The following is a 12,602-nucleotide window of genomic DNA, read 5'->3' on the forward strand; positions in this document are numbered from 1 at the left end:
ACAAAACACCTTCTTATGGTTGTCAGTGAAAGGGAGGGTGACACTCTTACAGAGTTGGACGAGGTCAATAAATCACCATCCTTATCTTGCAAACAGAGCCTGTGACTTCAAAAATTAGCTCATTTATTCTGCACAATTAAATTTATTGAAGTGTGACAGAAAAAGTTTAGCAGTCGCTGATGCAGAAAGGCAGCAACAACAGAGGTAGGAAACTGACTGAATGACACAATTAGTTGATTTTCATTTTATTTATCAATATAATTATTGAATTGTATTTACTCTATTTCACAGATTTTTACCATTATTACAGCCTGGGCCTCAAGGGAAATAATTAGTTCAAATTTTCAGTCTAACTTAATGTGATTATAGAGCTGTTAATAAAAGAAAAGTTCTATAAAGTGCTACACAATCTTGTATTCAATGTCACCTCACCATCAGGCTCTGAAATCCAGAATCCTTTCTTGTAAAGGCAGTAAATTCAATATGAACTGCGAATGCATTACATTTCCTAGATGGCAACTGAACCCGTGTTTGCAGGATCCCACCTTGATGCTGTCCAAAGGAGCTAAGATTCCTTCTGAGTTTTAAACTCAGGAATATGTTTCTTTGTTTAAGACAAACAAACAAAAATACAGAACCCACCCCAAAACCTCACACTGCACCCTCTTTGTCCCCACCCCTACTTCAAGCTTCAGTAAACTTATTTGGAATTGTGAAAAAAGTGCAGGAATATTGGAGGAAGAGTGCCATGCCAGAGGAGCAGCAGATGATAACGATTTTTACACAAAACTACAACATAGATAATTTTGGTACAGGCTGAAAAAATATAACTTCAGATATTTGACAAGATTTTTTTTTTTAAACAAAAGCTATTGGCAAATTAGAAAAGGCATCTGCTAGCAAAAGTTACTTTTCTTCTTGTCCAGTTTAGAAGCATCTAAACTAAGTTGCTCCAGCTCACTTCTTGGCATGTCTTTTTGTCATTCACAGTGTCTCCTTTGGTTTTGAAATTTTAAGAGACAGAATGAGAAATGTTGACCTGGCTCACACACATATTCCACCCTTGCCTTCTACATACATGAGGAAGCAAGCATATGTTCAGCAGTAAGCTATATAATAATTCATGTCCTTTCTCACAGTTTCAGGAAATTAGACCACATGCTATTGCGAGTGTCTAACTTTTCCAGTGTTTTCAAAGACTATTTCCATTGCAACTAGCTTATTCAGTTCTACCTTCCACTTCCATTCCATAAAAATTAATTTACTTGCTCTGAGGAAAAGACATACAGGCCATTTTTCTACATGTTGGTCAAAGTGTGGAGCACTGCCTAAAATGCCAAAAAATAGAGAGGGTCCAACACAATTCTATAGCTGTAATTAATAAGAATGAATATTATTGTTTACAATTAATAGCAGTCTTTTGGTGATAAGATACTTTCAGAATTCCCACTGACTTAACATATTCTGTTACTGGGATCTTGATCCTTGTGTGGGTTTCAACTATATTTTGGGAATTTAGTATATGACTTCTGCAGGAATGGGCAAAAAGGGAGGTTTGTGTCTTTAAAAACATGAACTATCTAAAGAAAAGGGGATCAAAAGAAAGAAAACCTTATATCGTACATTTTCTTGTGTGTGTTTATTTTGGATAAAACCTGGAAAGTTTTCATCAATCAAGGGAGAAGCTGGACATGAGTGTAGAAAATGGGCTTCTAGACCTGAGTGAATACTCAGCAGTTCAATGACTACGATTTAACTGTTCTGTGATACTTTGTACTCCAAGAACCCCAAAGAAAGAGCATCTTTGTGTTAGGAGATCCCAATTCAGCAGGCAAAAGAGATAAGAAAGGTTTTTGAACATAAACCAACTGATACAATTGAAAATCCTTAACTTCTCAAAGCTGTATAAACTGGACTGATGAGATCAAGCAATCGCCATAAAATGGAAACATAAATAAATTTCTCCCTGCACACTGCATCCTTACAAAGATACATTCCAGCCTGGTTTCATTCAATTCAGTCAATATTTGAACCATAGTGAGCCATGCAAAGTCCGTTCTGGTTCCTCTGAAGCTTCTTTCCATCCCAGAGACATTCAATTGTGAGTCTACTTCTGGCTTACTTCTACTACCTCCCAGCCTGACCATTGGACTGGAAACCTCTCTTACTGAGTGGTTGCTCCTCCCTGTTTGCCATACCTACCTCTTCTGGGAAATCACCTCCTCCTTAACATGTATAAAAAGGGTAGGAGGAACAATATTCCTCTCACAAGGCTTGTGATTGAGCCAAATTTGTCATTTTAAAAAGAAATCTAACACAAACTGACATTGACATTATCCTCATTTTCTAGTTGAGAAACAGGAGCTGAGAAAGTGAGACATCCAAGATAATAAAGATTACTGGGAGACCTCTGTCTTCCCAGGTGCCATGTGTGACTCTTTGCTGGCTTACACAGCATGCCACAAAGACTTACATGAGTCCATTTTAAAGTCTTTCATCTGCTGGAAACTCTCATAGAGGTTAAACATTCAAAAGAGTATTGTTCATGTGCATATATAGAGCATTGGGCTTGGTCTATCTGATGTATGAGGTTTTGTGTCTTAAAAATGTCACAAGCCTGGAGGATGCTTTTCTCCATGTACAGCAATCAAAATTGCTTTGTTTTCTACTTTCCAAAATGAAAACTTAACCAGGGCATTTTTGTTCAGGGATTAATTTGATTTTTGACTGACTTCACAGCGTTCCCAGATTAACCTTATGGACTGCTGTATAAGCGTCAGGCCTCTGAGCTGACTATTTATTCCATATCAATGTTTTCTATATAATTATTTACCTATGAACAGGTCATAGAAGCCCTAGTGCAATAGCTTCTTCCCCCTTCCATATGCAGAATCATAAGTCTAAAAGGCAATACGCCCCAAGTTTCCAGACTACTCGCCAATTCATCATTTCTTTAAGCCATATTATGAATAAGTATTAACTTGCATCACCAAAGCTGGAGAAAGCCTGTCCAGCTCTTCAGAGGAAACTAATTAATTGAATACAATCAATGAGAACAAAATGCAGAGGAACCCTGAGTGTATGAAGTTCCTGAGCCCCTCCTAACCTTTCTGATTATCAGGGGCCCAGACAGCAGTAAAAAGCAGTTCTGCAAAGCACAGGGAGCATTAGCATGTAATTTAATTCTTTTATATGTTAGTTTTCTTATTCAAAAAGTGAAGATATACCAGCTGGCCTGAAACACTTAGCATGCTGGTGCTACAGGAGGCTGCCAACTGGGATTACTGCAGGCCTGAAACTGGGTGAGCTGGAGGAAAGGGACATGGGTTCAAACTTAAAAGGGTTAACTTACACAAGGGAAGTTTAGATTGGATATAAGGAAGAAGTTCTTTACTGTGAGGGTGGTGAGGCACTGGAATGGGTTGCCCAGTGAAGTTGTGAATGCTCTATTCCTGGTGGTGTTCAAGCTCAGGTTGGACAGAGCCTCGGGCAACATGGTTTAGTGTGAGCTGTCCCTGCCCATGGCAGGGGGGTTGGAACTAGACGATCTTAAGGTCTTTTCCAACCCTAACTATTCTATGATCACAGAAGTGAATCAACAGCATGGAATAGTGTTGTCTAAGAGGTAGAGTTGCACAGTGTTTCAGGGTGAAGAAACACACTCCTCCATATGGTTTCTGCTGGATTGAACAACACCTCCACTGGGACCTGTCCTGAGTCTGAACACAAGAAAGTTCAGGTGCTACAAAAGATGGCTCATCTCTGTCAACTCCACCTTCTTCAAGTCTTCTGCCCACTACCTGCTTTGCAGTTTCACTCAAGTTATGAACAGCTCTTCATGACAGATTTGACCTTCACCTAGGCTGAGCTTAGCTGGTGGATAGGCGGGTTACTGCTCCCTCAAAGCTAGTGACCTGAACATTACTGTGGGTTGTATGTTAGTTGCAAGGAACAATAATTGGAGCCAACATGACTGAGGGTGAACAGGTAGCTGTGCCAGGACCTGAGTTCATGGCTCTTTCCCCATGGCTCTGATGAGATTATGCAGAGCAAGATATGCTCAGGGCTTGTACCACTGCTTACAGAGAGTTTGACAGTAAATATGAAATATTGAAGGCATGCAACCTGAAACAGCCAAGTTACAACTACAGATTATTATGGCTAGAAGTCAGAGCCTAAAAGAAATTGGGGATAAACTGTGGGAAACAAGATACAGAAAACCTCTATGGGAAGGGGTGGGTTTTTTTCTGTGTCTAGCTGCAATAAACCAATACAGATCAAATAAAATGCTCCCTCCCCCCAGCTCTCAAAATCTTTGAACAGTAGGAAATTCACCATTCTGAAGTTGAACAAAAAATGCTTTGAAAGGAGTGATGCAACTGTATTTGCAGGCCATTACACAGACTTTGAAAGAAGAAACAACTTATTTAATATTATTTATTGCCTTTATGCCATCTAAGACGTCAGGAGATGTTTTGGCCTCCTGTATGCATCTCAGTCACCATAAGCTGGCGGTCAGCAGAGCACCCCATTGCTCAGTGAGGAGGTCACAAAGAAGACAGAGCCAAGCTTTTCCCAGTGGTGTGTTGTGGGAAGACAAGGCATAAACTGCGACAAGAGAAGTTCAGACTGGCTATAAGGATATGTATGATTTTCCCCCAAGGACAACCAGGGGTACAGCATCCCTGAAGGTTTTCAAAGCCCACCTGGATAAAGGCCTGAGTAGCCTGGTCTCATCTCATGACTTCTTAGAGCAGGATGTTGGACTAGAGACCTCCTATGGTGCTTTCCAACCTGAATTATCCTATAATCCTAAAGGGCACTGAAATAGTTTGCCTACTGCTTATTCGCTGATCCTGCCTGTGAAAAGAAATCAACTCCACAATTGGTAGTAAGGACTCTCACTTTGTATTGGAATATTTGGGTTCTGGACCCTTTTGTAATGGCCAGCTAAGTGCCACTATGATTACATTACAATTGAAATTAAATGTGGAAGTGTAATACTCTATGTTAACACCCAAGTTGTGTGTCAAAAAGCAAGTACTTTCCAGACAGAAAAGTTTTCATCCTCTTCACTGGCATACATACTGCACACAGTACTGTGTTTTGCTACAGTGATTTGTAGGAATTAGAAATATATGCACATGGGAAATAAAGCTTCATCTTCTGTGGCTGGAGCTGTTCAAATATCCAAGGTTCCATCAGAATTTTCCAGCTCAGTGCCATCTTCCCTTACATTTCTGGGGGATGAGAACATAAGGAAATGCCATTCTTTTTACAAATGAATCGTGCTATTACTCCAGCTACTTCTGAGATATTGGTACTGTTTGTTCTCCTAGCAGCAACTTTGAGGAACTTGAATAGTCACACATTGCTCAGATAAAATACAGAAGAAAAAAAAAAGCTGAAATTTTGGTGGCAATCTTAATTATGAATACAGAAAGTAAAGCACATTTTTCTTCAAGTCCAGAATGTCCAGCCTGTACAGCACAGCAAGAATTTCTAACCCTTCTTAAGTAATATCAATGATGCTAGATATTTAGTGCAATGATTTCAGCAGTGAATGTCAAATCTCTCTCAAATATTTGCCCACTTCTTAGCTCCTAAACTGACAAGCTTTAATTTAAGCATATATAAGTGAAATCTGCCACAGCACATGTTGGTTAAGATATTTAAATGATACAGGCCACAATGAGAAAGACATAGAGCACATGCAATCCTCATTAGAATCAGTGTGCAAGGGCTCTTCTCATTACAGTTATTTAAACAATAAATTAATTAAAAACTCTTCAGAAAGCCCAAGCCCAAAACTATTCAAGATGTGTGGGAAAAATGCCACACTCTTGCAATCTGCTCTTCATGGAAAAAATGGCAGTCGTCTCTTTTCATCTTAATTCTCATCTTTCTCTTTTCCCTACAGAACACCCATGTGGAGTATATAATACAAAACTAAGTAAATGAGTCAATGGAAAGTGTGAAGTTATTAATTCCTGCACCCTAACTCTGAGCAAGCTCATGTCAATAGACCCCAGCAGTGTAGGCAGTGGCAAACTTAACTGAGGTTCTCATCAAGTTGCCAAAATAATTCCCCAATCTTTCTGACAAGAGTCTTTAATGTACCATAACTCCCTCGGTCCATACTTTTGTGGTTTGTTCATCCTTTAGAGATACAGTAGGCTTCGTGGGACAGACACTATGCCCTTTTTATTTTACTTCTCTCAGGAAAGCACTGCATACGAGCCTATCAGCATATCAGTACCTATCTCTCTTCTCTCTCCACTCCAAAGCCTTTTGAACCTGTTGGCACATTTCAAGTCAACTTACTACAGGACTAAGAGATAAAAGAGGAAATTCCACAAATATTGTGAAAGTAAGAAGGCAGTACAGGACATAACTGTAGTGCTCGCAACAAAAGAGACCTCAAGGAAGAATTCTTTTCTCATACTTATTAATGTCATCAGAAAATCCCCAAAGGAAATCACTTTGAAGAATTTCCCAGCCAAATCCTGGAATAGAATTCATACCTTCTTAGACACAGGATAATTCAGTCGCAAGATCCACGGCCGTAGAAAACCAGGCTTCAAATGTGCAGCTCATTAATTCCAGCCATCAGACCCTGATTCCAGACCTGCATTTGTATAGAACCAGTTGGTTATTTCCACCTGTCCATCCCTGGAGTAAAAAGGGCTGAATTTAAGCTTGCAGTTAGATGTCTATAGCGCCATTTGGATGGAGAGGCCTGACAGCAAGTAAGTGATCTTCTGTCCCTTGCCTAGCCACTATGTCTTCCTCACAGCACTTCCTGAGGCATCTTTAATTCATCTGTTAACCATGTCCAGAAATATAACTGTCTTAACTATGCTGGGCGAAAGTCTTGGAGCCTTCATACCCCAGAAGCAATTTGGGATTCATGAACTAGGCTCTCTAGTGCTGATGTGCACTTAGCACATCGCTGGTGAAGAGGACACAGTCTCATTGAGTTTGTCCTGTTATGCAACCAGCAACAGCTCAGTTCCTAGGTTTGAGCAGCTCTGCACATGTGGGATTCTCTTTACTGGATCTGGTCACTTTCTGCCCAAGGTGCCTACATCCCAGGTAGCTTTCAGAAACATCCTCTTTAGCTGAAATTGCAGGAACTGGAATTGACAGATGCTGATAATGATTAACTACAGATGCCCTGTTAATGCCATGCTGAGATGATCAGCCAGTAAGTTCCCATCTGAAGTGCCTAAGAAAATGGAACATAACTGGAACATGCCAATCTCTCTCCACTGACTGAAAAGGCAGTCTAACCCATTAAAAGCCTATGATACACAGGTACATTTACAATCAGTCCTTCAAACCCTTAAATGTCCAACTCACTTCTGAAAGTTTCATTTTTAATAAGCAATCCAAACTTGTCGGACTCGGAATACATTTCAGACTCTATAAATAATGTTTATATCTTTACATTATAAATCTAGTGCAGAATTTCAAGTCTTTTCAGATGCCAAGTCCTTGCAGCAGAAAGCTTTTTAGATAATAAGATCTTCTATAAGGCATTCATAAATTTCCTTCAGCATTAGAGGTGTAGTTCAAAGATCATTTCAACACTGCTGATTAGTTTCTTAATTAAATTATTGCATTTAAAAAGGGATAAATAAATACTGGTCACAGTTTAAGGGGAAGCAAAATTGGGTCGCAGAACTTGAAAAGGCTGCTCAATGAAATAAAAACAACAAAACACTGTATTTTTCTTTCTGGAAACGTGTGTTCGCAAACAGTGTGATCTGCCTCCCTCCCAAGAGGTGGAATGGAAAGCCAGGACTGAGCTTTCATAAAAGAAGGGGTCAATCAAGGGTGTTTTGTAAGGTGGGGAATGAGATTTACAGCAACATAACCAGTTGGCCAGTGCATCATTACATACTACATATGTCCTAAATTAAGAGAGCACGAAGCGGGTGGATACATTATACTGTTTCCTGAGAAGCATATTGGGTGAGTTGTTCTTGCTGCAGTTTTTTGAGACTCAACACCACATCTCCCAGGAATCTGTAAATCATCAGCAGGTGATATTTATTGGCTGTCACAGCATGGACAGTCAGAGATGGTTACAACTCTTACCGGGCGTTTTCTGATCATGTTTTTAATGTTCTCTTTTCCAGGAAGCTGCAAAACAAACCACAAACCAACAAGTGAAGTAGCACAGCAGAAAACAAAATTCCAGAGATAAGAGACATACTGATAATATAGTCTTTGACATTTGTTTGGGAGCACTACTGAGTTAAATATCAGTCCTTTACCAGATTAATAAATGTATGTCTGCTCTCTCTCTCTATTCACCTACATAGCCCCTGTCAGTACAGTATCTGAACATCCCTGGAAACACCAGTGAAGTTACCCTCACAGCATCCCTTGGAGGTAGCAAAATACAGAGATTAACAGACTTGTTTGAGGCCAGATGGGAAATAAGTGGCAGAGAAAGGCCCCCAAAATTCTAGTTCCTCATAACCATAGAAGCATCTCTTTACAGGGTCCCCCTGTGTACCTGGAACATAAAAGGCTTTTATGATTGCTTTTGTGGCCACTGAGGTGGGAACAAGATGTTCACCAAAGACAACTACATTGGACATAAGGAAAATCTTCTAACTGCAGACAAATGAGGTACTGGGACAGGATATTCACTGCAATACTGTGGCATGTCCTTCATATAGGTTTTAAAAAAGGGGCTGATAAATAATTTCCAGGAATGGGTCTTTTGAAATATTGAAGCGGCCTGCTGTGTTCTACACTGCAAACATCACAGCCTTGGATATTTGTTTGTTGCACTATCTTTAGCTTTGCAGTGCATATCAGAACTTGAGTGGTAGACGACTGATGGTGACATTTATTATCAACACAGTAAAATAGGGATGGGTCTACTTCTAGTGTGTCAGAAGATATACAAAATAATATACCTCATTGAGTTACTAAAACAAATCTAGCAGCTACAAAGGACCATTGCTCTCTCAGCAGTGTTGAACCACAGTAAGTGGAGTGTGAGGGAACATCTCCATATAAAGAGACTAGGGCTTTGGCACGGACTATAAGTAGTATGTAAGCTGTGCTGAAAATTAAAGCAACTTTCAGGAGCTCTTTCAGCAGCTGATCAGTCAAGAACCCATAAGATGAAAAGGCAAATGAAACTGCCATATATGCATGGAAGATGAGACCTGTTGCGGGTCCAGCCCAAATCCTTTTTTAATTCAACAGAGCACTTCCATCTGACTTCAAGAGCTTGGACTTGGCTTCCCCCTTACAAAAAGTGACCCAAACTTCTTATTTTATATGGGCCTGAATTTGAGGAGAATGCTGAGAAGTTTAGCACCCTCCAATGGAGGTGCTTGTTACAGCACATATGCATGGGATTTCTGAACATCTGGAAGCCTGGGCACCCAAAGTCATGGACAAATAGTGACTGCACATGTACAAGTCAGACGCAGCCAGAGTGCTCACGACTTACTGTACGTGCACTCAGCAACTCAAATGCATAACCACTAAAATGCAAGCATCACATTTCTGAGCTGGGTCTTCCCAGTTCAGAAATGTATATGTGTATGTATTCTTGTTTCACATGACCCAGCCGTAATTTTGCAATGCATCTTCCGTTCCTTGTTTGGATGGGATTTGCCTCTGCCCTGTTTATAGAAATAGTAACAGTGAAACAGTTGACACAAAGCATGTGTTTTGAATCGTTATGTGCTTTCTGGTGGTTTGTGGGGTTGGTATGTTTGTTTTTGTTTTTTTTTTTTTTTTTATTATTTGGCCTTTTATTTTAAACTGAAAAAAAAGGGCAAAAAAAAACCCAAACCAGAAATACCAAACATACCTGCCTAGCTATGCAGCAGAAATGGATTTGAGGGTCCAGTAACTAATACAGCCCAGTTTGCTTTCTGTGGAGAAAATACAAGTCACATCATGTATGAGTATGCGAGGTTTTTCATGGATTAAGCAAACATCACCATATGCTGCAGGTCAAAAAAAACCCCAGTGTGTTCTTGTGTGGAGATACAGAAATCTATCTCTTTCTGCCATTTCTAACAGCATGCAGAGCTAGAGTTCATAGCAGGATCTGGCACCGAGGAACCAACACGTGCATGTGAATGTGGCCCAGCAGAGATGGATACATTTGTTTGTATACTTCTATTGCTTCAGGGTGGAATATGCAGTTCATTTTTACTCTTTTGGCTAATCTGGGGAAAGCTCAAACCACTGTGCCCTAGCAGCTTACCATCCAAAAGGGCATTCCTGATACAGGCACGACAAAATCCTCTGGATAGCCAAGCTGCAGGTATACCCTTGAGAGTTTCCACAGCCCAGCTCACCACAGCACAAGATCACAAATGTGATAACATGATCTTCACTATTCTCTAGGGAGAATCGAAATCAAAAGCTTTTCAAAGCTACAGGCTTCATGTTTCTGTTCATGGGAGAGAACATTTATCTATGGTCATGGTATGCTGCATTCATCTGAAGATTATATTCACCTGTTCCCTTTCCAAACCTTCTGATACAAGTGCTCTTAGATGTTCACTAGCCTGTCAGGGATAAAACAAATACAGGGGAATCTTGGAAAGACATCAAGCAGAGAGAAACCTGGATCACAATAATGAGATATCAAGTGTGGATAATGATCCAGACTTATCTAGGGCCTGGGGTTTAGTTGTCCCCTTTCTGTTCACAACATTGATGCTTACAAAACTAAATTTTTAGACAAGTAACTTCTGTGATGTTGACCATTGAATCCAGCCATGCTGGTTTTGGTAAATGCTGAGAAAACTGGCCATTTTAGCACGGAGTTGTTACTTTTGCCTCTGAGAAGCAAAGAAAGTAAAAACAGATCAGTAACAGCTTTAGGGAGAGGTTTACATAGCCCATGTAAATGAAAATTTTGGCCAGACTTCTTTTATTTCCAATTGTTTCATCTTTATACTGTCTTTTCAGCTTTACATTCAAGATGGTTCTTATCACAGAAATTGGACCCAACCCAAGGCTAGATGTGGAATTATCATCTACCTGAGTAAGCCCCTTTTTATTCCCATACCTGCCCATTACAGTGCTTATGCCCTGGTTCAGGACCAGCCACAGCTTCCAAGCTGCCCTCTTTAAAAAAAAATTAAATATCTTTCTAAATTTGCTGCCCATAATGCATTCCTCAGCTCCAGCTTAGCCTGGCTCCCCACAGACATCCCACAGTCACTCTAGGAGAAACTGTCCTATTGCTCCCACACTTTCTGCCTCCTGGAGTTGGTATGTGCTGTTGAAGAAACAAAAGCAAATGCTGTTTGCTACCATGACATGACTTTGTAAGTCTCTTGCAAGTCCATCTCCTCTCCTTTCTCCCTGTAAAACCAGAAACCTGTTGCTACAGTGCTTTGGTACTCAAGGCTGGAGTCAACCATCAGAGTGATTGGGAAGGAGCATGCAACTCAGCTGCTCTCTGCTTACATGGTGAGTGCTAAAGCAGAAGCTACTGGCATCTCTGTCCCTACTTGGTAAATGTTGCTGTCCAAACATTCAAACTAGTTGCAGATCCAGACCACGATGGGCAGATCCAGACCACGATGAGCAGATCCAGACCATGATGAGCAGATCCAGACCACTGACTCAAAATCTCTATGCTCTAGGTTCCATTTTCTGGTTTAACAAAGTTTAAAAATATGGTAGCTTAGAAACTCCCAGCACTCAATACAAATTATTTTAAGTCCCAGAGGAAAACAGATTCTTCCATTTCAGTAACATACAGTTTGTTTAGAGAGCTGGCAATTCAGAAGAGACCGAATCATCGTTCCTGCCATAGGATCTTGGTTTGGATACTCTTTTTAGCCTTTAAAACACAAAATAAAGCTCTGCTAAGATTACGTAGAGATCCTCAGTAAAACATTACAGATGGAAAAACATTTCCTTCAATTAACACTTGACAGCCTCCTTACTAGTTTTATCCACTCTCACACATAAACCCCACACTTGTAACAGTCCATCGCTGTCTCAGAGACATTCTTCTCAGCCTGCTAGAGGCTTATGCTAAATACTGATCCAGCCAAAGTCCCATCCAACCATCAGTCCCTTCAAACACCTTGCTAGCTTGCTGACTGCAGGGAGAGATTATTCCTTGTCATCCTCAGCCCAGCAAAAACCATTCTCGTTAGTCACATGAGTCCAACATCATACAATGGATCAGGTATTCCTTATAGGTAGTGGCTGCTGTTGAAGCCCTGCAGGAATCAGGTATATTTCCTCTGTCCTCAGCAAAATGCCAGCACCACAGGAAGCCTACCTTCCCAAACCAGTTGGGAGTTAACACAACAGTCAGCAAGAGCCAAAAGCTTTCTACAGAGCTCCAGATCCAGGACTGTCATTAGGATTTAACAGTGCACAACAGGCAGATGTGGCCAAAGAAATACAGCTGCTGCTAAGCTGGTTGCATTTAGGGTGCAACTGGATCTCAAGGTGGTCAGGGTTTTGAGGTGATCTCACACCTTTTCCTTAATGTGAGCAACCCAAGCATGCCAAAAGAGTGAAGATCTACACAGATGTGAATCCAGGCTACTCAAACACAAGATATCACAGATCTTAGAACAGAA

Source organism: Melopsittacus undulatus, chromosome 1 (assembly GCF_012275295.1).
Source record: "Melopsittacus undulatus isolate bMelUnd1 chromosome 1, bMelUnd1.mat.Z, whole genome shotgun sequence".
In the NCBI taxonomy this organism is placed as follows: domain Eukaryota; kingdom Metazoa; phylum Chordata; class Aves; order Psittaciformes; family Psittaculidae; genus Melopsittacus; species Melopsittacus undulatus.